General features: G+C 40.1%; 1 protein-coding gene across 2 annotated transcripts in view; it reads right to left on the bottom strand.

Annotated features, from left to right (window-relative positions):
- Window positions 1-26,775, bottom strand: part of PAK3 (p21 (RAC1) activated kinase 3) — a 277,117-nt gene that overhangs the window by 121,156 nt on the left and 129,186 nt on the right. Inside the window, exon 4 of one of the 2 annotated variants that reach the window (XM_082377247.1) lies at window positions 1-26,775. This exon is cut by the window's left edge and continues 3,442 nt beyond it. The exons of the other annotated variant lie outside the window; for it this stretch is intronic. The gene's annotated coding sequence lies outside the window, so the exon portion shown is untranslated. 2 annotated transcript variants of the gene reach the window in all.

Raw genomic sequence — 26,775 nt, 5'->3', positions numbered from 1 at the left:
CTGGATATTCTGGCTCCCTGTCCACCCCTGCCTCAAGTCCCAAAGCCAGAAATTATTCCCAGTAGTCGACTCTGGGTCTCTGTGGCTCTCAGTCTTCACAGCTTTTGCTGCAACAGCTGAACTTAAAAAAAAAATCCTCCCTCCTGCTCGGAATGCAAAAGAACCTGCCTTGGCAGCTAGCGCACAGGGCATTGGCTGGGCGCGCGGTGCCCACTCCTCTTTCATCTGGGCCTGCTCACTCTATCCTATTGTCATCACTGTAGTCAGGCCCTACTGGGCTCCTTCCCATCCCTCCCACCTTCTACTCCAATCATTAGGGGCTCCAGCTGTCCTGAAGGAGGCAACGTGGTGGGTATCCTGCAGGGCAAAGGTCTCATCCCACATCCCTTAAAACCAGAGGCTAGGGAAAGAGGGAAGCCCATGGCTAGGAAAACACCATCCTTGTGGGTCTTCAGAGTTTTGGCCAGGGAATCAGGAGACCCAGACTGTAGTCTAGCCTCTGGCTAGGAAACCTTGGGCAAGATTCGAATTTCCCTCAGCTTTAAATTTCTCCTTTGTGAAACCTGTCCTGCCTGTCTCCCTGGACTCCTGTATGGATGCAAATGGCTAATGGAATATGAGTGGTTTTAACAGATTTCAGAGCTACACACCTCCTTAATAGACTGGACGAACCCCCATTTACATATACTCCCTGTATGGTGGAACTTTGGGACTGGGTTGGGGCGGGGCGCTCCTCACCTTCCCTCACTATAATTAGCGCCCGTTAGAGACCTGCCCTGTAGAATCTACCAGCTTTCAGAAGCCCACAGCCTCTGCCCTCCTCCCCTCCACCAGGGAGTTAGCGAAGGAAAAGCGGAAGACAATTAAATGCAGGTGGCTGTGGATGAATTAATATGAGAATTAGGAAGTTCCTCTCCTCTGACTCGGTTTTAATTAGCCCCACTTCCATGGTCCTACATATCAAACCACATTATTTAATTGAGCCGATGCTCTGTTTTGCTCCTAAGTGGATCACATTATACATTCCTTCCCCACACACTCCGATCCAGGCACGGCCCGAACCTAAGTCAAACTGCAGAGTGGATTTGGAAAGTTGGTTTCATTGTTCTCTCCATTTTACTAGGGGAAAAGAGAGAGAATGAGAAAGTAGAGGACAAAATCTAGGGGACAAAGAGCCAAGGAGAGAAATAGAAAACCAAATCTTAATTTTTTTTTTTTTTTTTGGACCGGCTGGACTATGACGTCATGCTTTCTCAGCTCACCTGTGATTGGCTGCTCAGTTCAGCATCTGCTGAGAGCTAAAGGCTGATTATTTGCCAGAGATACAGACCTTTCAGGGAAGCTTTGAATCATTGCTGGTTGTCGTGACAACCTGGGCAGTGTCTGCTCCTGATAACCACATAATGAGGTTGTCAGGAACAGAAGTGCCCCCATCCCCACATCCAACCATCTGAAGTGGTGAGCAATAGAACATTTCTCTTAGGAGGCAGAGGGAAAAAAAAATCACCAACAGGCGTGGTGGAGATCCTCTCAGGTAAGGTACGTCAGCCAAATCCTGGAGAAAATCTCCTTCTTGAGGAGATCCTCACCTAGCATCTGCAGGTTCCCATCTAAACCCCATTGTATTCACTATAATTCAGAGACCCGAGGAACAGGTGGTGGAGGGGTGAGGCATCTCTGCAAGCATCCAGCAAAGCTGAACAGAGGGAAGTGAGAGTGGAATGCTAAATAGATTAGGGCAAGGCACATTACATCTCTTCAAAGGACACCATCATGGCATGGTCGAGGGCCAAGAGAGGGCATATGTCAAAGATGGCAGGGCATGGCCATACCCAGTCACCAAAGCCAGATACAAAGGGAGCTTGAGGAGGATGGGTTGTGTGCTTTTCTTCCTGATGCTTTCATTTCCCTGGAGGTCAGCACCTCACTCTACATTATCTTGGGGCTCTGAATGTTCTTGAGAGGGAATATCAACTGCACCTTTGTGACATGTTATACATTCCTAGGACAATTTTATTAGCACCTACTAAGGACAAAGCACACAGCTGAGTGCTACAGATGCTACACAGACGAACCAAACCTGGACCATCTCCTCAAGGAACTTGGGATCTAGCTGGGGAGAAAAAATACAGACCCAGGTAACTGTGATACAAGACAGGTGTAGTAAGTACAATACTACAAGGAAAATCCAAAGTCCTCGATTTCAGAGAGAAGAGAATCACAGCCAGACTGTTACATTCCAGCTCCAAACCATCTTTCCAGGTTCTTCTCCCATCAGTCCTCCTTTATACCCCAAGCGTCAGCTCCATCAAACCAATATCTGTTTCCCTGATATGCCTTGACTTTCATACTCCTGTGCCTTTCCTCCTGCTCTTCCCTTTGCCTAGCATAGCTTTCTCTCTCCTTTCCCTACCTGGTGATATTTAACACGTATTTCCAGACCCTACTCAAATGGCATCTCTGTTGATGCACAAACGGTTCTGATATTTATAACCCCACAGGGATCTGTAACTGGTAGACATGGATGTTGACCGACATCACTATTGGGTACCATATTCAAATTCAGCGACATACAAGAGAACGTTGATATAACCAATTTTGGATTATTTGGGGGGAAGAGAATAGATAAAGTCACACTACTTTTAAAAAAGTCTTATTAAGATGATCAACACAAACCTGTTCTGCTACACATCTTCTATAACAGTTTTAAATTTTGAAATAGTTTAAGGCTCACAAGAAGTTGCAGAAATAGTACAGAGAGTTCCCAGGTATCCTTCAATGAGTTTTCCCCAATATTTTGATACATTGTATTATTTTATTTTACATGGCCACAGTACATTGTCAAAACCCTGGAAATTGACATTGATATAGTGCTACTAACTGAAATAAAAGCCTTTTTCAATATTCACCAGTTTTACATGCACTCTCCCATTAGATAATTTACCAACTCAGCTGAAAAGTAGCAAAACTATTAATTGTAGATCTGAGTGTCAACTTTTTTTTCCCCCTCAGGCCCATCCCCTCTGAAAAAGGCCAAAATCTGAGAGTCAAAACTTGCTCGGGACTGAAAGAGAGAAAATCAGCTTGGACTAAGAAAAAACAGCCCTGCCGTTAATCAGGCTGGGAGGACAGACAAATAAAGTCAGCTGCAAAGTTAACAGAAAACACTGTTTCTCCCAAGGTTACACAGCAGTTGTAGAATGCCATAATGACCTTTGTCTTCTTTGAGCGACTACTACTGTTGATACTTTCTTGCCAGCGATGGCCCAGACCTGCTTTGCTATTGTCATGTATTACTGGGAATACCAATTACTAAGCCACCCTTGCCTCATGACCCAATTCCTACTCAACCTTCCTTCTCCTGATCCTACCTCCAAAGCTGCAACCAATCCAGAAGTCATCCCTGCTTCCTTAGACCCTCCTCAGCATCCTTCAGTGGGAACCCAAACACTACAAAAGATGTTCCCTCCTCCCTCTTTTCAAGAGTGGTACCCTAGGGTTCCTCTGGAATGCACTTCCTCAATGCATCAGGTCAATACATTTGACTTTGTCCAACTACAGTCTTGTCTCTGGTAGCCTTTGGTTGATTAAGCTTTAACATAAATAACGCGATAACCAACCTATGGCTATCTGGAAGGCCCCGTGAATTATCAGGAGTTAGCCATATTTCCTTGAATCTACCTAGAGTCACACACTATACCTAAAACTGAGATTGACGCAGTAGGTGCCTAATAAATTCTCACTGAGTGGACATGGGATTGTCATATATCAGATTCGTTGGAATGGTACTGGATCCAGGGGACAAAAGCCCAGAGAAACAGTATTGCATAGAAGTTCAACATGCAGACTCTGAAATTAATCTGCTGATATTCAAATTCCAGATTCACTATTTAACAGCCTTGAGACCCTGGCAACTTATTGAGCCTTTCTGAACCTCAATTTTCTCATCTGTGAAATGGGGCTCTAATAGCACCTCCTTCTTAGGGTAATTGGGAAGATTAAATATAGATTAAATGCATGTAAGGTGGGAAAGCTTTAGGGTAGTGGGTCCCAATTTGCTGCACTTGGAATCACCTGGTCATCTTCACAAAATGCTGGTGCCTACCCCCGCCCAGAGATTCGGATTCAATTGTTTGGCATGAATCTGGGCATTAGGGTTTTTAAAAATCTTACACTCTAATCTCCTCTGATTCTAATGTGCAGTAAAGTTTGGGGAAGCACTACATTCAGGATTTCATTATTTAAGGATTATCTTTCCTCCTTAGGTTAGTGGGTAACCTCTCGCCATCTCTCTCAGGGCCAGGAAGTAGAATTGGGGAATTTTCCCAAAGGGCAGGCAGGCATTTAAGTTTGATTCTCCCTCAGGCTTTACCCAGCTTTTTCCTGCAATCCCCACCCCAACTGCCAGATGGTTTGTTCGACTTGGGAAAAAAAAAAAAAACACAGCCCTTTTCTTCCACGTGCAGAACAAAGTGATGAAGACTCTGAATATTCGGGTAAAACTGCAGCTGTATTCATCTTTGTCTCCTCTTTCCCCCTTCCCAAATACAGCTCAGTCACACTTCAAATCAAGTGGTCTCAAGTGTGAATTTAAAAACAAAGTTTAGGGAATTCCCTGGTGGTCCAGTGGTTAGGGCTCCGCGCTTCCACTGCAGGGGGCATGGGTTCGATCCCTGGTTGGGGAACTAAGATCCCACATGCCATGACATGGCCAAAATAAATAAATAAATAAAAATAAAGTTAGAATTGAAAAAAAATTTTAATACGTGCACGCAGGATCGGCTGGCCGTCACAGACGTGGTTGATAGATACAGATCTCACTGTGCCGTTGTTCCGTATAGGTATGCACCTGTTGAGCCTCCTAATCGACCCTTATTTTGTTATAATCCAGGAACTGGTTACGTTCAAGGTTCTCCGGTGTTCACTTGACCAGGTCACTTGTTGGGGAAGGGACATCCGAAACAGCTTGCCCCTCCGCCCCTTTGAATCAACCAAGCGAATACATTCCCTACCCAGTAAATACTAAATATGAATTAACTGATGAGCTTTATAGGTCAGTTAAAAAGTGAAGTTTAAAATATGTTCATGTTGATCTTTTACAAGTGGTTCACCCCCTCCCCTCCTTATTCATTCCGGCGGCTAATATGGAAAATGTAATGAATTCTGACATGCCAGGCTCAAGTTTACTGCCAAAAAGGAAAGGGGGCAGGTTGCTAGGCAAATTAATACTATAAGCACAGGAAAGCGACAGCCTGCTATGGGAGTATGCGAACACGCAGGTTTTAAACACCACTCTGACCGCACTTTGCATTCAAATGACCAGTATGCTAATTACAGGCCTTATCTGTTTGTTCAAGGCCTTAAGAGTCTTGGAAGCTGAGAGCACAGACCCCAGCCAGCAGTTTGACTGCACGTTTGTGGAAACAATAACATGGCATTTCTTTAAACATATTTTCAAATTCAAGCTTCTTACAAATCGAGATTGGCCTTTCCCCCATTCAGGGAATTAGTGAGGCTTAACTGTGTTCACTATGGTGCCGGCCCGCACAAACCCCTGCTAACAAAGGCTCTGACTCTTCCTGGAGCACTGCCGGTGGGGGCAGATTTCCATGGTAATTTGCTGGTTCTCTTTTGAAAGACGTGGGGCGTCTTTGGAAACGGGAGGAGGGTGCACTTTCTCACTAATCTTGGGATCGTCTTTGACCCTTTTTAATTTTCACCACCCATGTAAGGCGAGAAAGAACTCTTAACCCGGCTTTTTGTAATTTAAAAAGCAAACTGCCCCCTCATTCTGTTCTTGAGAGGGAGGTAGACAGACAGAGAATCATTCTCCCTCTACTCTAGTTGAAATTATCAATCATTTATCAAAGCTACATTGGGGGTGGGGAGCTGAGGATTTATCACCCTTCCCCCCAGGCTCTATTTGGATTTGCCTGCTGGAGGGGGGTGATGGTGAAAGTTACCGTGTTCTAGTTATACCACACTGCCCTCAAATTCCTTAGATTTTTAGTAAACTCTAAATGATCTAGACTCTCCATAACAGCAGCCTCAAGTAATAAATTTATTATTATTTTTTTACTATATTCCACTTTTTTTTAAAAGCCTGTCCCACACACACAACACACACACATGTTGACATCTGAGTCATCTCTCTAGAGTTTAAGACAATGATCCACGGACATGACAGGCCTGTCCTAAACAAAATTATAAACTAGTCTTAATATGTTTTTTCCCTTCCTGTGTTCCATTCTTCCTTTCAGGGACTTCTCCCAGCCCCCCAGAGGCCCAGTGAACTAAGGTTGCTGCCCATTTCCTTCCTGGGTCTGTGAAAAAGGAAATCTGAATGACTTCTTCTCAGTTCAGTCTTAGCCATTCCATGTATTGCTTCTTTTAGGTATCTGCATTTAGGAATGAAGTGCACAGGTGAAAATGCAGAAGCCAGTGTAGGTTTGCGGGGAGTGGATGAGAAAGGCACGTTTTTGGTGAAGAAAAAGAGCCTGCTAAAGAGACCGTCCCACAGCCAAGTTTGGTTCCGATGTCGGCCAGGGTTCTCAGACATCAGAACTCCATGATTTCAAAGACAGACTTCTGCATTCATACACGGAAGCAAGACTTTTCATCAACTCCAAGAAACTTCAGACAAAAACAGGGCTTTTGGTCAGAGAGAAATTTAAAATGCCTCTCAGTGCCGATGACCCTCAGCTTTCTGCTTAATTTCAACCTGACCATATTAGGAGTCTAGGCCAGTCCCTGCCTCAAGAACATCTGTCTTCACTGCCGTGCATCTTTATGCATCCCGATATAGAAGGCTGGGGGTGATAGTGCGGTTGGGGAGCAATCTCATGGCCATTTTAGCAGAGGCTTGAGATAACCTGGATGAAAACAGACTGGTTAAATTGGAAAGCCATTTTCTGGTCTGGGGATTTTGATTGGCTACAATACACCGCTTTATTTTTAAATAACATCTTCATTTTTAAACACTCAAGTTCTCTTGTTTAAAAAATGACATTTAAAAATAATTCAGCACTTGAAGATAAGTTGGATGTTTGCTGCAACTTTTGGAAAATCTGCTTGTACTGAAAAACAAAAATAATAATCAAATACATTTTCCTCTAAGCAAATTCTCTCCCTGGTCCATTTTCGATGAACTCTGAGCCCAAAGCTGTTTCTACACTGGCCCGGGGAAATGAACTAGGCCATTTACCCAAGAGGTCATTTGCAAGGCTCCTAGGGAAAGGGGTAATAGTTTTGCAAATAATCTACTGTGCCAAAACACACAAAAAAGGAAGGCACAGAAACAAAACAAAGGAATGCCCTGGCAGTCCAGTGGTTAGGACTCTGTGCTTTCACTGCCAAGGGCCTGGGTTCAATCCCTGGTTGGGGAACTAAGATCCCGCAAGGCACACAGCACAGCCAAAACAAAAACAAACAAACAAAAAAATACAAAACAAAATAAAACCTCACACATTCCCCTGGAATAGTGGCAAGATAGTTTCAAAGTGTCTGAATCAGAAAGGCAAATAAACTACAGAAAGGTTTAGAGGCTCAAGGACTCGGCTACCGGGCTAGGTGTTCTGAAACTCCCCTGGGTGCGAACCATTCACAAGCTCCATTCCATAAGCTAGAGCTTATCAGTTACTCTGCTCAACTAGAAAATGATTGGGTGCCATCCATCCACATCACAGAAAGGGAGGCAGGTCCCAAGGAAGCATCCTAGAGGAGATGACGATATCTGATGCCTAGCTTGAGCTGAGAATGGAGTACGAAAATCCCTAAGGACAGAAGACACAGAGGATAAGCAGCCCGTGTTTAAAAGCTGCCTCACAGTCGGAGCTATACTATTTACAACCTGTGATTAGTTTTATTTCAATTCATTTCATTTCATTTAACAGTCACGACTTCTCTTCAATAGCACAGAGGAAGAGAAAATGAATTGAATCCAGTGAATCAGTAACCTCTTGAACACATTATTTTACATGCAATGGAGTGATGGGGCTCTGAGCTAGTTTCCCCAAAAGTTAAGTCAAACAGGCCCAGTCCCTGCCCTCTGGACGCTCACAAAGACAGATAATCCAGGAAGGAACAGAAATGTGTGTGCAAGAAATATTGGACAAACATTGTGCAGTATCAGTGGCCACCTGTGAATATTTCATGGACACTTCTGAATGGACCAGCCGGTCCTCTCCAGCACACTGTGGGTTTGGTAAATGTTATATCTCAAGAGATGCAAATTAACTTTAAATGCGAGATTAATCAGGATGGGTACATCTGCAATCAAAAAGATAAAAATGATTTCGAAATTGCCTTTTATTCATGTCATGGGCAAAAGAGATGACTGTCCAAAAATGAAATAAATAAGATCAATGCTTGATGGCAAGGCCATGTTCACTGCTATCTATCCAGCGCTTAGCACTCTGCCAGGTATCTAGAGGTGTGCAGTATCGATGAACCAAGCGAAAGACATGCTGTATAAAGAAAAGAGTTGGTGCGTGCAGTGGGGAAAACATGGGGCAATGGTGGGTACCGCTTGGGTGGAGAAGCCCTCCCTTGCTCACTGTCAAGAGCATGGTATTGCACCTTCCAGAAGGAAACAATCGGAGGTGAAGTTTTATGTGCAACAGTTGATCAAAGAGGCCAAGAATTGGCTGTGACAAAAATACAGGAAGAAGGAAGGACATAAACAACAATATAACTCATCAGTTCAGATGTTAGAGGGTATTGAGAGTGGCAAAGGAAGGGAAGGCACCACTTAAAACAGAGGTTAAAGAGAACAGAAAGGGCTCGTGCTAATAACTCAGGGGAAAGAGAAGAGACCAAAAACTAGCCCTGTAATGAGTGAGAGAGGTTATGGAATGAATAATGATTCAAGCTTACAAGAGTGGCGCCTTTTTAAAAGTCAGCTTTCAGACAAATGAATAAACTAATTTAAGCAAGCAGCAAGTCATGAAGGCCTCATAAAAATAGCCATCAACCAGAATGAGGTAAGGGACTACTTAGGAAATGTGAGCCAACTCACACAGCCAGCAGCTATGATATACGAAATCATAAGAAGGAAAAGACCGGTTATACTTTCTGTGCTGTATTCGGATTTATGGGAGAGAAATGTCAAAAGCCACGACAAGAAAAACAAACAGGAAGACCTCATTCATTTGAGCCCATCCAATTTAGTTTTGTGATAATTCCAGACCTAGGGTGGAATAAAGTTATCTTTTGCATTTCCTACCAAAGAACTGTTTGCTAAGTAAATCACTAGTGTTCATGTCAGACAGGATTTAACCAGTTTGGGAAAAGATCATTTCTTTTAATTATTTCTGTGGCATTAATTTCTATATCCATGTCCTAATCATCAACGTGTCTCATTCATTCAATGAGCAATCTTTTTTTTTATTACCACCTATTATGTGTCAGGAAGCACTAGATATAGATAGAACTATATCTGTATTCCTGCCCTCAAGAACCTCATACTCAGGGATCAGAGATGGAGGAGGGGAATTAGAGGGAAAAACATCCATTTAAAAATCATTATTCAAATTCTTTTCCCATTTAGGTTGTTACAGAATACTGAGCAGAGTTCCCTGTGCTATACAGTAGGTCCTTGTTGGTTATCCATTTTAAATATAGCAGTGTGTACAAGAATTTGAAAAAGAGTAGTTACATGTATATGTATAACTGAATCACTTTGCTGTACACCTGAGACTATCACAACACTGTTAACCAACTATACTCCAATATAAAATAAAAAGTTAAAAAAATCATTATTGAATGTCTACTGTATGTCATGAGAAATGCTGTATATTTGACCTATGTAACCTGCATTTCCCCATGTACACGGGTACAAATGAATTTACCGTAATAGTAATAACTCAAGTAAAACTTGCTTCCTCTTGGTACAGTGGGGAACAACAGAGAATCTTTTCTTTTTTTCCCCAACCAATTACTATTGGCTTTCCCTTCCTCCAAACTAACATCCCGCAGGCAAATGGAGCAGCTAAATCTCAGGAAGAACCTGCCAGAATCAGCCCCTGCACCTCCATCCTCATCCCACCCCGAAGATCTTCTTAATAATTAGAAACTTTCCAAGAGCCTCTTGGTGTCTAGATGAAGCTTAGCTGTCTAACACCCAGAACACTCCAGAAAACATTTTGAACCTTTATTAACTGTTAGGTCTCAAGTTTCCCGAAACCATACCTGACCTTGATCACACATGAGGTCACATACACTTTAATAACTCGCATGGCACTGACTCGTGTCCCGCACTTGCTCAGTCCCCCTTACTGTTTCCCCAGTTATTTCTGAGAATCCTCAAGAACAGTTCTTTTCTGTTATTCTTCTACTCCCTCTCTCCTCACAAATGTCAACTGCCAGCAAATTAATTGAACAAATGTTTCTTAGGTACATACTATGTGCCAGGCACTGGCCCAGTTGCTGGGAATCCAGCGGGGACCACTGACAGACAAGCGTCCCTTTTCTTACGGAGCTCACATTTTTAATGAGAGACAGTCAGGGGCGGCCCCTCCACCCCTTGCCAGCAGCCGGAGGGAGCCTCTGGCTGTGGGGACACAGAGGCCCCTGCTGGGGTGGGGTGTGGGTTCCTGGGCGCTCACAGCTGCAGAAGCTCAAAAGCCCATGAATGATGCCACCCTCCCTTCCGGAAGCTTTGGCTGAAGCCATCTATGGGTCTATCCAGAAAGGTAGAAACGCCCCCTTTCTTTTCCCTGCCACACTTTGTCACCTGGACACTGAAGCCACGTTGCTTCTACCCTGTATCTCAGTGAGGCCCATGGGAGAGGAGGGGTTTCAGCTTCTTCCTGCAGCAACACCCCCTTCTCCAGAGCTCCCACCACCCCGGCTCAGACTTCCCAGCTCTGTTCCTGTGCTCCTCCACCTCCACAGCCTTAGGTTTCCCAGAGTCCTCCTCACAGAGCCTTGTCCTTTCCACAAATCGTCTCAAGCAAATAGACATCTGGTGGTCTTCACACACCCAGATGTGTCTGAATCTCAATTTAGGGTCAGCAGCAGGACCCCTGATACACATAATGTATTTCACATAACTCTTAGAATAACCTCATGAGGTCAGGTACAATTCTTCAGTCGATGATCAATAATTCCAAATTCCAGAAAGCTTTGAAAGCCGGTTTTTTATAAGTTGCCCGACAAAACTTATACGGTAACAAAACCTGTGAGGCTCTCTCTGTAAATATTCATATGTTTCATTGCAGAAATATTAATGTGATTGATTCCTGGGTTCTGTTCCAAATCCCACTAAGGGTGTTATACACCATGCAGTAGTTTTAAAATAAAGAGAAAATACTGAATTATGAAACTTATCTGGCCCGAAGGCTTTTGGACAAGAGGTTGGAAAACTACTTCTACACCAGTTTTATAGATAAGGAAACTGACATTCAGAGACTTGGCCAAGGTCACAGAGCTAGCAAATGGTGGAGCCTGGAGGAGAATCAAGGTCTTTCTGACTCCTAACCCTTTGCAATGTCCAATACATACGTTTGGCTGGGTGTTTATGTAAGAGGTAGGGTGTATGGGTGGATGTTACAATCAAAGGAAGGTTGAGACCAAGTAATCAGAGCACATCTCAAAATTCTGCCTTGCAAAATTGTGTATCTGTTAGTTAGCCGCGTTGGTAGTATTGTTTGTCACAATTCTATCCTCAAAAGAAATTATTTTCTGAGAGTACATTTTAGTACTGCTTTTAGAAAACTGACAAAGGGTTAATGAGAAAACTCAGAAACAGGATCCATTTCTAAAGGATTCCATGCTGTTTATCACTCTACTCTCTGGTGGGGACATATGGATTTGCAGTAGAAAATCTGAACAGTACTATTTGCTCAAGATAAACCCCCTATGTGGCCAAATAAGCCATGCTCCAGAAATGTGACAGCTTCATGGTGTATTCCCAGCACTCTAATAACCATAACCATAAGAGGTGCTATTTTTGAGAAACTACTAGGGACAAGAAACTCTGCTATATGGTTTATATCATTTTATTTAATAATCTCACAACAACCCTGAAATGCAGTTAGAGATGGTGATGATGATGATGAAGATGATGGTAACAATATATTAAATCTTTCCAATGTGGTAGGCATTGTGTGGGCTAAATTCTTTATGTGAATTAATCCTTTCAACAAACCTGTGAGACGTACTATTATTATCCCATTAGATAAGGAAATCAAGGCACAGAAAGCTTATAGTAAGTGCCCAATGCCACACAGCTGGTTAAGTAGTCACTATTTCATAGCGGAGCGAGGCTTAGAATCCAGTTCTATCCGTTTCCAAAGACCAATATGGCCTCAGTAAACTGGTTTCCTCAATGACATATGTGAGAATGCCCCCAAACACTTCTTAACATCCAGCTACATAGTATATGCGTGCAACAGGCTGTCCGATTAGGTTGGGTTACTTACATGGATTCTAGAGTCTGATATGCAATCACTCATTAATTATGAGAGCCACCTGATGACTACATGTGCCCTATGAAGTATCATCAGAAAGAATATTTTAATACAGACATCAAAGGGTTGGGAAAATGCCAGGTCGCGTGTGAAAGAATCACATGCAGCTCCGGAGGCTCGGGGAAAGTATCACTGCATTAAAGAATACACCAATTCTCTACAGGCAAACAGAAGTGGGTAAGATCTGCCCTCAATTATGGGAGCTAAGAGTGAAGATTCCCCCCACGAGGTGCCCAGCATGTAGCAACATGTTCAGACTCTCTGGAGAGCAACATTAGATCAAAGTAGTGACCGAGACAGGATATCACAAAGTAGACGAAGTGCAAACAGTGGCTGGGTCAAGTATGATGTCTGGGGCTACAGGATGGCATTTTCCGTGGGCCTCAGCTGCCTCACCTGTAAAATGGGGATCACAGTAGCACCCCTAGCTGAAGGAAGGGAGTTACAGCAGATAGTCTCAAGGTCCTTGCCAGCTCCAAGATCTATGATTCATTTGAAAGAGCCATCCAAGAGGTAGAGTAATGACTACAAGTACACAAAAGCCTTAACATGAGATTAAAACATTCTTGTGCTCAAAAATTTAAAAAGCCTTCCCTCCTCACCCCTGCCCCCAGTTCAACCTGAATTGCAAAGATTTCCCTGCAGGGAAAGAATTGCAAAGATTTTTCTGCAGCAAACATAGCCCAGTCTCAGAAAGGCAAGATGTCTCCATTTGAGGCACGTCCCAACCTGGACACATGGCCACAGCCATTCTGAAGTCACAGAGTACTTATGGGAACCTCACTGGAAGCACACGCAGTCCATACAGATGATCAAATTCAGCAGTTTAAAGATAGGAGCTTCAAGACAGCTCTGGGTTGGTGCAACTGCCCTGGAATCCCAGCCAGGCTGTTCTTTTGTTTCAGGGTTACCTTGGGCCCATCTAATGCAAAATCATTTTGTAATGGCTTGAATGGGTAGAAAATTGACCATAAAAAAAGAAAGAGCTAATCTAGTGCACTGCATATCTGGCAAACGGGTTAGCAGAATGCAATGTCAGGTCCCGCTTTACCCTGCACTGTCATTAATGATACAGAGGAGAGAAAGAAAAAGGCAGTCAGATTCGGTCTACAGAAGAGTCCAATTAAGGGTCGTCTGGAAGCAAGGACATTAAAAACAATGGATGTGGGTGTGAAAACAGAACACTGTGCTGGAGGGTGCAGATGGGAAGAAACGGCCCTATTCATCTGGAAAACGAATTAAAACTCACCATTCTCAGGATGAACACGTCAGGCGGCAGTGGGGGATTGCCACTGGGAAGAGGAAGAGACCATAACAGCAGTCTGAAGGAGGCCCCGGTCCTGACATATGAGATACAGACTGTGTCACAAGGCAACGAGACTGTGGTCTTACAGAGAAGGTACAAAGGGAGATGAAACACCCATCAGGTTGTTAAGCAGAAGGAAGATGTATTCTGTTTTGGTTTTGCTTTATTTTGCTAAGAATATCTGGTCATTACCCATTCATCCCATTTATTCCTTCAGCATGAATTTACTGATGCATTTGTTTTGCTTAGCTCTTTACAAAGTACTTGAGGGACTACTTATGGAGCTAGGTAAGATGCAGCCCCTGCTCTCAAGAAGCTGAAAATATAGGTCGGGAGACAAGACATCTATGCAAGAGTTATAAATATAGCAAAGAAACATCATAGGTTACAAGGTAATGTACAAATCACCTCTTTTGCTATGGATACAGTGGGTTTGAAGAGCAAGAAAATAGTGGTGTTGAGTAGAATAAAAATTAACCAGAAGCCCTAGCCTCCAAGGACAGATAGATAGATTTTTTTTTTCTCCCAGACAGGACTTGGAAGATTCTACTTCCTCAATCCCCCATGAGCTATGGGATGTGCCCATAACCAACTAACCAAGACCCTTCAGGGTAGCTACAAACCACTAGAATTAGATGAGGCAACATGATAGGTGTGTACTGCCTGGCAAAGAGGGCTTATAACGTAAATATCTTCTCTCTACCCTCTAGAGGAGGCTCTTTAGGAAAGGAGCTGCCCCTCTCTCAGTGGATCAACTAAATTTTCAGAACTGACATTCAGTCTCATTTCTCATAGCCTCAAGTGCTCACTCCTAGGTGGTGCTGAATATATAAAAGTCAACATCACACCACCTCCAGATTGGGAGACAGGCAGAGACACACACTGGGATGGACAATTACAGTTTGTATTGATTGAGAATACAGGTTCAAAATCCAGCCATGCAGGACTCAAAAACAATTAGAAATCAGCAATAAAAAGATAACCAACTCCCCCACTCCCAACACACAGACCCAACACAACATACATCTACAAATTAAAAACACAAACACACTTCTAAACAACTTTTAAATAAAAGAGGAATTTAAAGTGATATTACAAATGCTTTAGAAATGAATGATGATGAGAGCAGTACCTATCAAAGTCTGTTGGATGCAGTCAAGGCAATATTCAGAGAAAAACATATGGCCTTAAATTCACTTACTAGAAAATAAAAACAAATGGAAAATAATTAATTAAGCTCTCAAATCCAGAAGTTATAAAAAGCACAGTAAAATAAATTCATGGAGAGTAGAAGGAAGGGATTGATAAAGATAAAATCAGAAAATGGTGAAATAGAAGACCAAATATTTTAATATTAAAATAATATGTAACCAAGGTAATATTAAAAATAAGAGAATACTATGTAAAATCTTATTAAAAAGTTTTTTTTAGTGAGGTTCCATTGGTTTATAACTTTATATGTTTCATGTTACAGCACTATATTTTAACTTTGTATACCCTACAGTGTGCTCACCACCAAAAATTCAGTTTCCATCTGTCACCATACAGTTGATCCCCTTTACCCATTTCACCCTCCCCCCAAACCTCCCCCTCTGGTAACAGCTGCTCTGCTCTTTGTATCTGTTTGTTCTAAACTAATATATTTCAATGGGAAAATTTCTAGGAAAAAACAAATTACTAACGTTTATCCAAGAAGTAGAAAAAAAATCATAGACAAAAATCATAGAACAAGTTGAAAAGATAAGCAGTTTTATCCTTCCAAACCTTTAAATCAGACAATTCCCATTTTATATAAATGGTTCCATAGTATCGCAAAGATGAGCTGCTCTCACAACTTGAACAGACAGGACAAGAAAGAAAAAGAAAATTATAAACTAATCTCACTTATAAATAAAAATATAAAAATCCTAAAGCAAATGGAATGTAGCAGCTTATTAAAATGATACATCATGTCCAAGCAGGGTTTATCTCAGGAATCTAAGGATAGTTCAACATTAGCAAATTTATTAACATAATCCACTACAATGACAGATCAAGACAAACCAGACAGTCATCTCAACAGATGCAGAAAAAAATTTTGACAAAATTTAATACCCATCCATGATAAAAACCCATAGCAAGAAAGGAATACAATAGAACTTCCTCAACAAACCTTTAGAAAATTGCCAGGAGGTAATTCTGGCTACAAGCACAAGCTTTGGTGTCAGACTGCTTAGGTTTGGGTCTTAGTTCCATCACATACAAGCTGTGTGATCTTGGGCAAATTATTTAATCTCTCTGAGCTTCACTTTACTCATTCATAAAAACGAGGAAAATAATAGTACCTTCTCCTCATAGTATTGGTATGAGGTTTAAATGATGTAAATTATATAAAGACACTTACAAGAGTGTCAGACAATATTAAGTACTCAATAAGCCGTTATTATTAGTACTGCATATTGACAAAACATTAAGATGAGAAACAAGACAACGATGGTCATTATCACCACTTTCTATTCAACATTCTGATGTCCTAACCAATGCAACAAGGTAAGAAAAATAAATGAGAGAATAAGAATTAGAAAGCAAAAGAAAAAATTGCTATTGTTTACAAATAATATGGCTGTATAGAAATCTGAGACAGTCAGCAGATAAAATATTAGAATCAATATGAAAGTCCAGCAGAGTGGTTACATAAGATACCAGTCTACAAAAACCAATAACTTTCCTGTATATCAGCAATAACTTATTAGGATATCTGATAGAAAAAAAAAGTGTCATTTACCATAGCAACAAAAACTACAAAATACTAGTTATAAGACCCTGAGCTTGTTATTTAACCTCTTTGGGCCTCAGTTTTCTTAAATGTCAAATAGATAAGTTAATAGTGGCTACCTCATAGTGTTCTTATGAGGACTGAATGAGAGAAAGCATGCACAGTACTTAGCAGTGTTCTCCTTCACAGAGGCTATGTACTCATTAAATGGTAACATTACTACTACTATTGTTATTATTGCTGTTGTTGTTTTTAAATTGGGTGATTTTCTTCCTCACAAAGTCCTGGTGAAAGAGGTATGACTCACAGTGTCATTCTCTTTCTGCAAATAAGAAATTGTTCAACAGAGTAGGGAAAGGGTTTAGCCAAAGTAGGAGCATGTCAGAGCCCAAATTAGGCACACCATCTGGTTTCCTCTTTAAACAACCAAGGCACTCTGATGTACAGAGCAGTAAACAGATTAGCATAGTTCAGGGTGCGTGGGAGGGGTCTGTGGTCTAGAGCAATCCTGGAATTGTGCTCTTCCCCTTGCCAACAAAATCCCTGAAAGACAAGGAACATCCTGGAGTTATTCAGGGGTTAAGTCAAGTCAGTCTCTGAGTCCAGCTAATCTTGAGCAGTGTTGAGGAGTCTAGAGCTGCTTTTCATGTGTAAGAAGCCACTGCTTTTGCAATAAATGCCCAGTTCCATGTGCCCACTCTTTCCTACAAGAAGAGATGACTGCTTTAGCAGCAGGGTGCTACTGAAGGCCTCTCTGGAGAATCTTGTTTCTCTTTAGTTAGGTTCAAATAATTTAGTGTCTGCTTGCAAGTCACTGGAGAGAAACAGATATAGAATAAAAGACGGTGTCTCTTCCCTTTCACTCTGAGGCTTTTCACAACAATTCCATTCAGTAATTCTTTCTAACAGAAAATTTTCGTGAACCTTGAATATTGTTAGATTCTTTGCTAAGCATTTTATACATATCATCGCTTTTAATCATCACAATGACTTTTGCGGTAGATACTATTTTCATCCTCACTTGGCAGATAGGAAACTGAGGCACAGAGAAATTAAGTGATTTGTCCTAGCTCACATAATAAATGAGGAAAAGAGCTAATATTAAAGTCCAGGTCTGTGGACACCTAGCTCCTTCCACTTGACCATGACCTGACTGAAGAATACTTCATTCCATTATGCTTTCCGGGTATTTCCCAAAAGTGTGAGGCAGAGAAGTTCTTTTGAGGAAAGCACATGTTAGGCATTTGGCTTCAGCCACCAGTTTTCCAAGCTAGTGTAAGAAGAAAGAGGTCTTTCTTTTTCTTCAGATAACAGGAGCTGAAGCTGTCATATGGCAGTACAAACAGTATGTCATGGAAAGGGCAAAGCCAGTCAGCCCTAAGCGGTGATTGCCACTATGACAGGATGATAATCTTCAAAGCAGTGGCCTTTCTCTCCTGAGGCAGTGAAAAAAAATGAGGTAATTTCCTGACTCAAGGGTTCTACAGTTTGATGGAGGTGTAACAAACCACAGTTGTCTCTCTTCTGTTCCCATTTGACTTGATAACCTAAGGCAGGCAAGCAACAGGGTCTTCAGCAGAAATCTGATCTGCTGGGACTGGACCTCCAGGCCAGCCTCTTGTGCCACTCTTACCCCAAGCAAGATCCTGTTACCTGATGAGACTGAGCTTTTATGGTATATACAGAACCCTCCATCTGGGAATTTTTTCACTTCTAGGAGGTTCCACAGATGTCTGGCTTCAATTTGCAGGGTACATCTGCCCAAAGTTCAATTCAACCCAAGCCAATGCTCTGCAGGTCATGAGTCCATGATGCTTATTAATTCTTTTCTAATGAAGATGGTACCTGGTCTCAAGTGTGGCACTACACTCAGTACACCATACAGCCATGATTTAACAGATCTTTAAAATTAGAAACTCCTTACCTTGATGAAACTTATCTACTAGAAACCTACAGCAAGCATGCTTTAATGGTGAAAATTTAGAAGCATTTTCATTAAAATGAAAAAGAAGAAAAGGATGATCATTAACAACTACGATTCCATATGGTATCCTAGCCAATGCAATAAGACATAAAAAGAAGTTAGGTTTAAAAATGAAGTGACAGTCTATTCAGACCTCATAGCACTTTTAAAAGCAATTGGGTATATGATTCACAGGCCAAAATTGATAGCTTTCTGTACACTAGCACTAACCAGCTGGGAAGTGTAATAGAAAAAAAAAAAACCCAACCTCTGAAATACATAGGAATAAATCTGACCCCCAAAATGGTCAAAATTTTTATGAAGAAAACTATAAAAATTTATTGAACATCATAAATATAACAACATAAATATAGATAAATATAACTATAAATATAGATGAGAGACAGGATGTTGAGGATATAAATTCTCACAAAAGGAATCTTATAAGATCAACATAATGACAATCTAAGTCCTAAAAGATACTTCATAAAATTTGACAAGCTGATTATAAAATTCAAAAATAAAATGAATATGTAAGAATAGCCAAGATAATTTTAAAAAGAAATAGGCAAGGTATTTGTAGATATCAAAGCATGTGATACCTCTGAGTAATTAAAATGTATTTGCATAAGACTAGACAAAAATAAATCAGTAGAGCATAATGAAAAGTCTAGAAACTGATTCATGTATCTATGGGAATTCAGTAAAAGTGGCATCTCAAATCACTGAAAACCCTGACTATTCAAAACACTGCATCTATACAATAGGTTATCAGTTTAAATAAATAACATACTTACCTAATATACATCATTCGGAAAACTAAATTTCACGTGAATGAAAGACCTAAATGAAAAATATGGACGTAGTCTTCATCTAGAATATATAATAAATGCCTACAGATCAACAAGACAAAGATGATCAACACAGTAGCAAAATGCAAAAAGAATGAAAACCAAAAGTTCACAGAATAGTAAACCCAAATGGCCAATAAATCTGAAAATATGTCCACTCTTCCTAGTAATTAACAGTGAGATACCATTTTCATCCATCAGATTTTCAAAATGTAATTTTTTTTGAAACATCAAATGTTGACAAGAAAAATGTTTAACCTGACGCTACTCAAGCCACTAGATGTAACTTCCAGGTTATAAGAAATACAAGGGAAACAAGAACATGTAAAATAATACTGTTATCACAACACCATTTGAAACAATCAGACAAATACGGAACAGTCTACAAGACAATTAACTTGGTATCTTTCAAAATCAATGTTATGGGGGAAAAAGGTGGGAGTATTGTTCTAGAATAAAAGAGTCTAAAGAGACATAACAAAATGCAGAGTTTCACAAATGACCAAAATGACTCAAAAAGAAATGTAAAAATCTGAATAGACCTATATAAAGACATTGAGTTAATAATCAATTAATTTCTACAAGGAAAAGCCCAGGACAAGAAAGCTTCACTGGTGAATTCTACAAAATGTTTAAAGAAGAATTAACACTGATACTTCATAAACTCTTCTAAACTTAGGAGGGAACACTTCCTAACTCCTTCTGTGAGGCCAGTATCACCCTGATACCAAAACCTGATAAAGACATCGACAAAGAGAAAACTACAGACCAATACCCTTTACAAATAATAGATGCAAAATCCTCAACAAAATAGCAGCAAATCAAAGCCAGCAGTATATTAAAAGGATGATACATCGTGACCAAGTGGTATTTATCCCAAAAATGCAAGATTGGTTCAACATATGAAAATCAATCGACGTAACACACCACTTTAGTAGAATAAAGGGGAAAACCCCACACGATCATCTCAATAAAAAAAGAAAAAGCATTTGACAAAACCAAACATTCCTTCATGATGAAAACACTCGACGAACCAAAGATAAAAGAAAACCTCCTCAACCTGATAAAGGGTATCTATGAAAAACCCATAGCTAACATTATACTTAATAATGAAGGGCTGAAAGTTTCCGCATAAGATCATAAGACATAAATGTCAACTCTCACCATTCCTATTCAACATTTCTTGGAGGTTTTAGCCAGGACAATTAGGTCAGGAAAAGAAATAAATGGTATCTAGACTGGAAAGGAAGAGGTAAGACTATCTCTGTTCATTAATGATATGATCTTATATAGAGAAAATCCTAAGGAATCCACTAAAAAACTTTTAGAGTAAATAAATGAGTTCAAAACAACTCAGTATCAAAAAATAAACACCCTGATTTAAAAAATGGGCAGAAGATCTGAATAGACATTTTTCCAAAGATGATATACAGATGGCCAACAGTCACATGAAAAAATGCTCTAAATCACTAATCAACAGAGAAATACAAATTGAAACCACAATGAGACATCACCTCACATCTGTCAAAATGGTTATCATCAAAAAGTCTATGAATAACAAATGTTGGCGAGGATGCAGAGAAAAGGGAATGCTAGTAAATTGTAAATTGGTGCAGCCACTGTGGAAAACAGTATGGAGGTTCCTCAAAAAGCTAAAAATAGAGCTACCATATAATCCAGCAATTCCACTGCTGGGTAAATATCTGAAGAAAACAAAAACACTGATTCAAAAAGATACATGTACCCCAATGTTCATAGCAGCATTATTTACAGTAGCCAAGATATAGAAACAACCTAAGTGTCCATCAACTGGTGAATGGATAAACAAGATGTGGTACACACACACACACACACACACACACACACACACACACACACAGTGGAATATTACTCAGCCATAAAAAAGAATGAAATTCTGCAATTTGCAACAACGTGGATGGACCTAGAGGATATTATACTCAGTGAAATGAGTCAGACAGAGAAAGACAAATACTCTTTGTTATCACTTATATGTGGAATCTAAAAAATAAACAAATGTATATAATAAAATCGAAACAGATTCACAGATACAGAGAACAAACTAGTGGTAAGCAGTGGGGAGAGGGAAGGAGGGGCAAGATAGGGAAAGGGAATTAAGAGATACAAACTACTATGCATAAAATAAATAAGCAACAAGGATATACTGTACAGCATAGGGAAATATAGCTATTATTTTATAATAATTTTAAGTGGAATATAATCTACAAAAATATCGAAGCACAGTGTTGTACACCTAAAACCAATATAATATTGTAAATCAACTACACTTCAATAAAATAAATAAATGAGTTCAGGAAGGTTGCAGGATACGAGATCAATATAAAAATTGTATTTCTATACATTAGCAATGAGCAATCTAAAAATGAAATTAAGAAATCATTTCCATTTACAATAGTATCAAAAAGAATAAAATACTTAGCAATAACTCTAACCAAAAGAGTGCAAAAATTGTACACTGAAAACAAAATATTATTGATAGAAATTAAGACTTAAATAAATGAAAAGACAACCCATGTTCATGGATTGGAAGACTTATTAAGATGGCAGCACTCCCCAAATTTATCTATAGATTCAAAGCAATCCCTATCAAAACTCCAATGGCCTATTTTTGCAGAGATGGACAAGCTGATCCCAAAATTCAAATGGAAATTCAAGGGTTCCAGGATAGCCAAAATAATCTTGAAAAAGATGAACTAAGTTGGAAGACTCATACTTCCAGTTTCAAACTTACTACAAAACTACAGTAAGCAAGACAGTGTGGTAGTGGCATAAGGATAGACATACAGAACAATGTAACAGAATTGAAAGTCCAAGACCATTTAAAGAAAAAAGAACAGTCTCTTCAACAAATGGTGCCAGGACGCCTGGATATCCACATACAAAAGAATGAATTTTGACCCCAACCTTATGTCATATACAAAATTTAACTCAAAATGGTTCAAAGACTTAAATATAAGCACTAAAAACTATAAAACTTTTAGAAGGAAACACAGGAGTTAATCTTCATGTGTTTGGACTAGGCAACATTTTCATAGATATGACACCAAAAGTATGAGCAGACAAGGGGGAAAAATAGAGCCTCTTCAATAAGTGGTGCTGGGAAAATTGGACAGGTACATGTAAAAGTATGAAATTAGAACACTCCCTGACACCATACACAAAAGTAAACTCAAAATGGATTAAAGACCTAAGTGTAAGGCCAGACACTATCAAACTCTTAGAGGAAAACATAGGCAGAACACTCTATGACATAAATCACAGCAAGATCCTTTTTGACCCAGCTCCTAGAGAAATGGAAATAAAAACAAAAATAAACAAATGGGACCTAATGAAACTTAAAAGCTTTTGCACAGCAAAGGAAACCATAAACAAGACCAAAAGACAACCCTCAGAATGGGAGAAAATATTTGCAAATGAAGCAACTGACAAAGGATTAATCTCCAAGATTTACAAGCAGCTCATGCAGCTCAATAACAAAAAAACAAACAACCCAATCCAAAAATGGGCAGAAGACCTAAATAGACATTTCTCCAAAGAAGAGATACAGATTGCCAACAAACACATGAAAGAATGCTCAACATCATTAATCATTAGAGAAATGCAAATCAAAACTACAATGAGGTATCATCTCACACTGGTCAGAATGGCCATCATCAAAAAGTCTACAAACAATAAATGCTGGGGAGCATGTGGAGAAAAGGGAACCCTCTTACACTGTTGGTGGGAATGTAAACTGATACAGCCACTATGGAGAACAGTATGCAGTATGGAGGCTCCTTAAAAGACTAAAAATAGAACTACCATACCACCCAGCAATCCCACTACTGGGCATATACCCTGAGAAAACCATAATTCAAAAAGAGTCATGTACCACAATGTTCATTGCAGCTCTATTTACAATAGCCAGGACATGGAAGCAACCTAAGTGCCCATCATTGGATGAATGGATAAAGAAGATGTGGCACATATATACGATGGAATATTACTCAGCCATAAAAAGAAATGAAATGGAGGTATTTGTAATGAGGTGGAAGGAGTTAGAGTCTGTCATACAGAGTGAAGTAAGTCAGAAAGAGAAAAACAAATACAGTATGCTAACACATATATATGGAATCTAAGGGAAAAAAAAAAAGGTCATGAAGAACCTAGTGGCAAGACGGGAATAAAGACACAGACCTACTAGAGAATGGACTTGAGTATATGGGGAGGGGGAGGTGGAAGATGTGACAGGGTGAGAGAGTGTCATGGACATATATACACTACCAAATGTAAAATAGATAGCTAGTGGGAAACAGCCGCATAGCACAGGGAGATCAGCTCGGTGCTTTGTGACCACCTAGAGGGGTGAGATAAGGAGGGTGGGAGGGAGGGAGATGAAAGAGGGAAGAGATATGGGAACATATGTATATGTATAACTGATTCACTTTGTTATAAAGCAGAAACTAACACACCATTGTAAAGCAATTATACTTCAATAAAGATGTTTAAAAAAAAATTTTAAAACTTTTGTGTGTCAAAGGAAACTATCAAGAAAGTGAAAAGACAACCCACAGGATAGGAGAAAGTATTTGTAAATCACAGATCTGATGAGACACTTGTATCTAGAATATATAAGGAATTTGTATAACTCAATAAAAAAAGACCACCCATTTTAAAATGGTAAAGGATTTAAACAGACATTTCTCCACAGAGGTACACAAATGACCAAAAAACACACAAAGATGCTCAGCATCATTAGGGAAATTCCAATCAAAACAGTTAGATACCACGTCATGCCCACTAGACTAGCTATAACATTTCTTAAAAAGTAAAATAACAAATGTTGGCAAGTATTTGGAGAAATTGGAACCCTCATACACTGCTAGTGGTAATGTAAGATGTTTTAGTCACTGTGGAAAACAGTTTGACTGTTCCTTGAAATGTAAACATAGAGTTATTATATGACCCAGCAATTCCACTCCTAGATATGTACCCAAGAGAAATGAAAACATATGTCCACACAAAAATTTGTATGGGAATGTTCATAACAGCATTGTTTATAAAAGCCCCAAACCGGAAGCAACCCAAATGTCCATCAACTGAGAAATATTATTCAGCCATAAGAGGAATAAAGTACTCATACATGCTACAACAGGGATGAATCTTGTGAACATTATGGCTAAGGGAAAGAAGTCAGGCACAAAAGGTCACATATTGTATGATTCCATTTATATGAAATTTCCAGAATAGGCAAATCTATAGAGACAGAAATCAGATTACCAGTTGCCAGGGGTTGGGAGGAAGGAGAATGAGAAGTGACTGTCAACAGGGGTGAGGTTTCCTTTTGGGGTGATGAATGTTCTAGAATAAGGTAGTGGTGATGTCTGTACAATCTAATGACTGTACCTAAAACCACTGAATTGTTCAATTTAAAATGCTGAGTATTTTTTGGTATTTGAATTATTATTTCAATAAAAAATGCACTTAGCCTTGGCTGGATCCTGGTTGCCAAAATAAAACATTATAAAAGACATTTTGAGAGACCGAGGGAAACTTAAATGTGAACTGGATATTAAATGATATAAAGTTTAGGAAATTATTGTTAATTTGCATAGGGGTGATAAGATATTGTGTGAATATAATTGGCATGTATGTAGGATAATGTCCTATTTTAAGAGATTCTTGCTGAAGCATTTAAGGGTCAAGAGTCATGATACTTAAAACTTACAGGGAAGTGGTTCACCAAAAAGCAGATAATAGATAGATAGATAGATGACAGATAAAACAAACATGACAAATGTTAACAATTAATTAATTTAGGTGTGATTATATGGACAGTCATTATACTATCACATTTTTTATGTTTGAAATTTTTCACAATAAAAGCTTGAAAAAACATTTGCAAAGGATTGGGGAAGCACATACGTTCATACACTTTAGTGGAATTTAAATTTTGAAAAGGCACTTAAGAGTGTGACTTTGCAGTACTTATTACAATGAAAAAGGGGGGAATTCACGATGACCCGGTGATTCCCATTCGCAATATCTACCCTAGAGAAATCCCTGCTCAATTACACAAGGAGGCATAAGCTAAGACTTTCACTGAAGCACTGTTTGCAATAGAAAAACACTGTAAACAACCTAAATGTCCACTGATAAGGAGTAATTACATAAATTGAGATATATTCATAATATGCCACGCTATGCAGTAATTTATTGTAAATGAACTAGGTACATGACAAGATCTTCAAGACAACGTAGGGTAAAAAAGCAAGTTGCAGAATGATATGTACTACCCAGCATTTGTACAAAAAGTCCAGGCATAAAATAATCCTCTATATTTGCATAGGTCCCTATATATGCATGTAAACATAGAGATAAAGGTCTTAAAATACACTCACCAGATGGATGACACTGTCAATTTAGGGAGGGAGCGGGGAGTGAGATTGAGTGTGATAATACCACATATGAGACCAAAACCCAACCCAATGTAAGGAAAGGAGAGAAATGGGCAGAAAGGAGTTCAAGGGACATGAAGGGCAATGAATTATGGTTTGCTTAAGTCTCTAAAGATTGACAACAAACCTACACATGAAGGATTTATTTAAACAAGTATTTTCCCTCATGTGGTATAGCAAGAAGTGAGATAGCAGGAGGCACAGAAGATTTTACCTACTTGACTTTCTTGTTCAAGGTCTCCTCTAGTCCCTCCCAATTTGGCTGACACATCGCCCTTCATCTGGGGACACTGGTCTTAGCTCACCAGCAGCTGGCGTGTGGGCCGGCCCTGCTTACTAGAGAAAGGGGATTTTGTTCCCCACCCATTCTGTTCCAGGAGCATAGATTCTCATTCAGGAGGCCCAGTCTCCTGCAGCAGCCCTGCCTGAGGAGGTGGGACTGCCTTAGATGCTTCCAGAGTTTTCCTCTGACCTAAATGGGACTGGGAATACATCAAAAGTATTTTGACAAACCGTACAGCAGTGACTTGACTGAATGAGAAAGAGAACAAGGGAAACAGAGAATGGAAGCAAAGGGGAGAAAGGAGAAGAAAGGGTGCGGGGGGAGAGCAGAGAAAGGGAAGGGCGGAGAAGGACGAGATGAATGTGGAGAGTGGGGTCATATGCCAGGTCTGTTCACGGATAGTCTCATGAAGTGGAGGACACTTCTGTGGGCTCCGGTCATCTTAGCAGCTTCTGTAAGATTCCTTGGTCTGCTCAGAACATTCAAGTTTTGCAGGCTGCTGTTCGTCCCCTAGCCTGGTGAGGGTTCGATTCAGGATGTGAGGCGTGGCTGTGCAGGTGGTCGTCTGGTCAGCATTGATGAGGCTCCTGGTCTGGACAGGGGTGACCTAGTGCTGTGTGGAGAGTAGGCGTGGCCCTGCTCTCGTCAGTGTCCTGAGTGGTTTCACGGGC

The sequence above is a fragment of the Balaenoptera borealis genome, assembly GCF_965194805.1.
Source record: "Balaenoptera borealis genome assembly, chromosome: X".
In the NCBI taxonomy this organism is placed as follows: domain Eukaryota; kingdom Metazoa; phylum Chordata; class Mammalia; order Artiodactyla; family Balaenopteridae; genus Balaenoptera; species Balaenoptera borealis.
The sequence above is the reverse complement of the archived record's forward strand: the minus strand, read 5'-3'. Positions and strand labels throughout refer to the sequence as shown.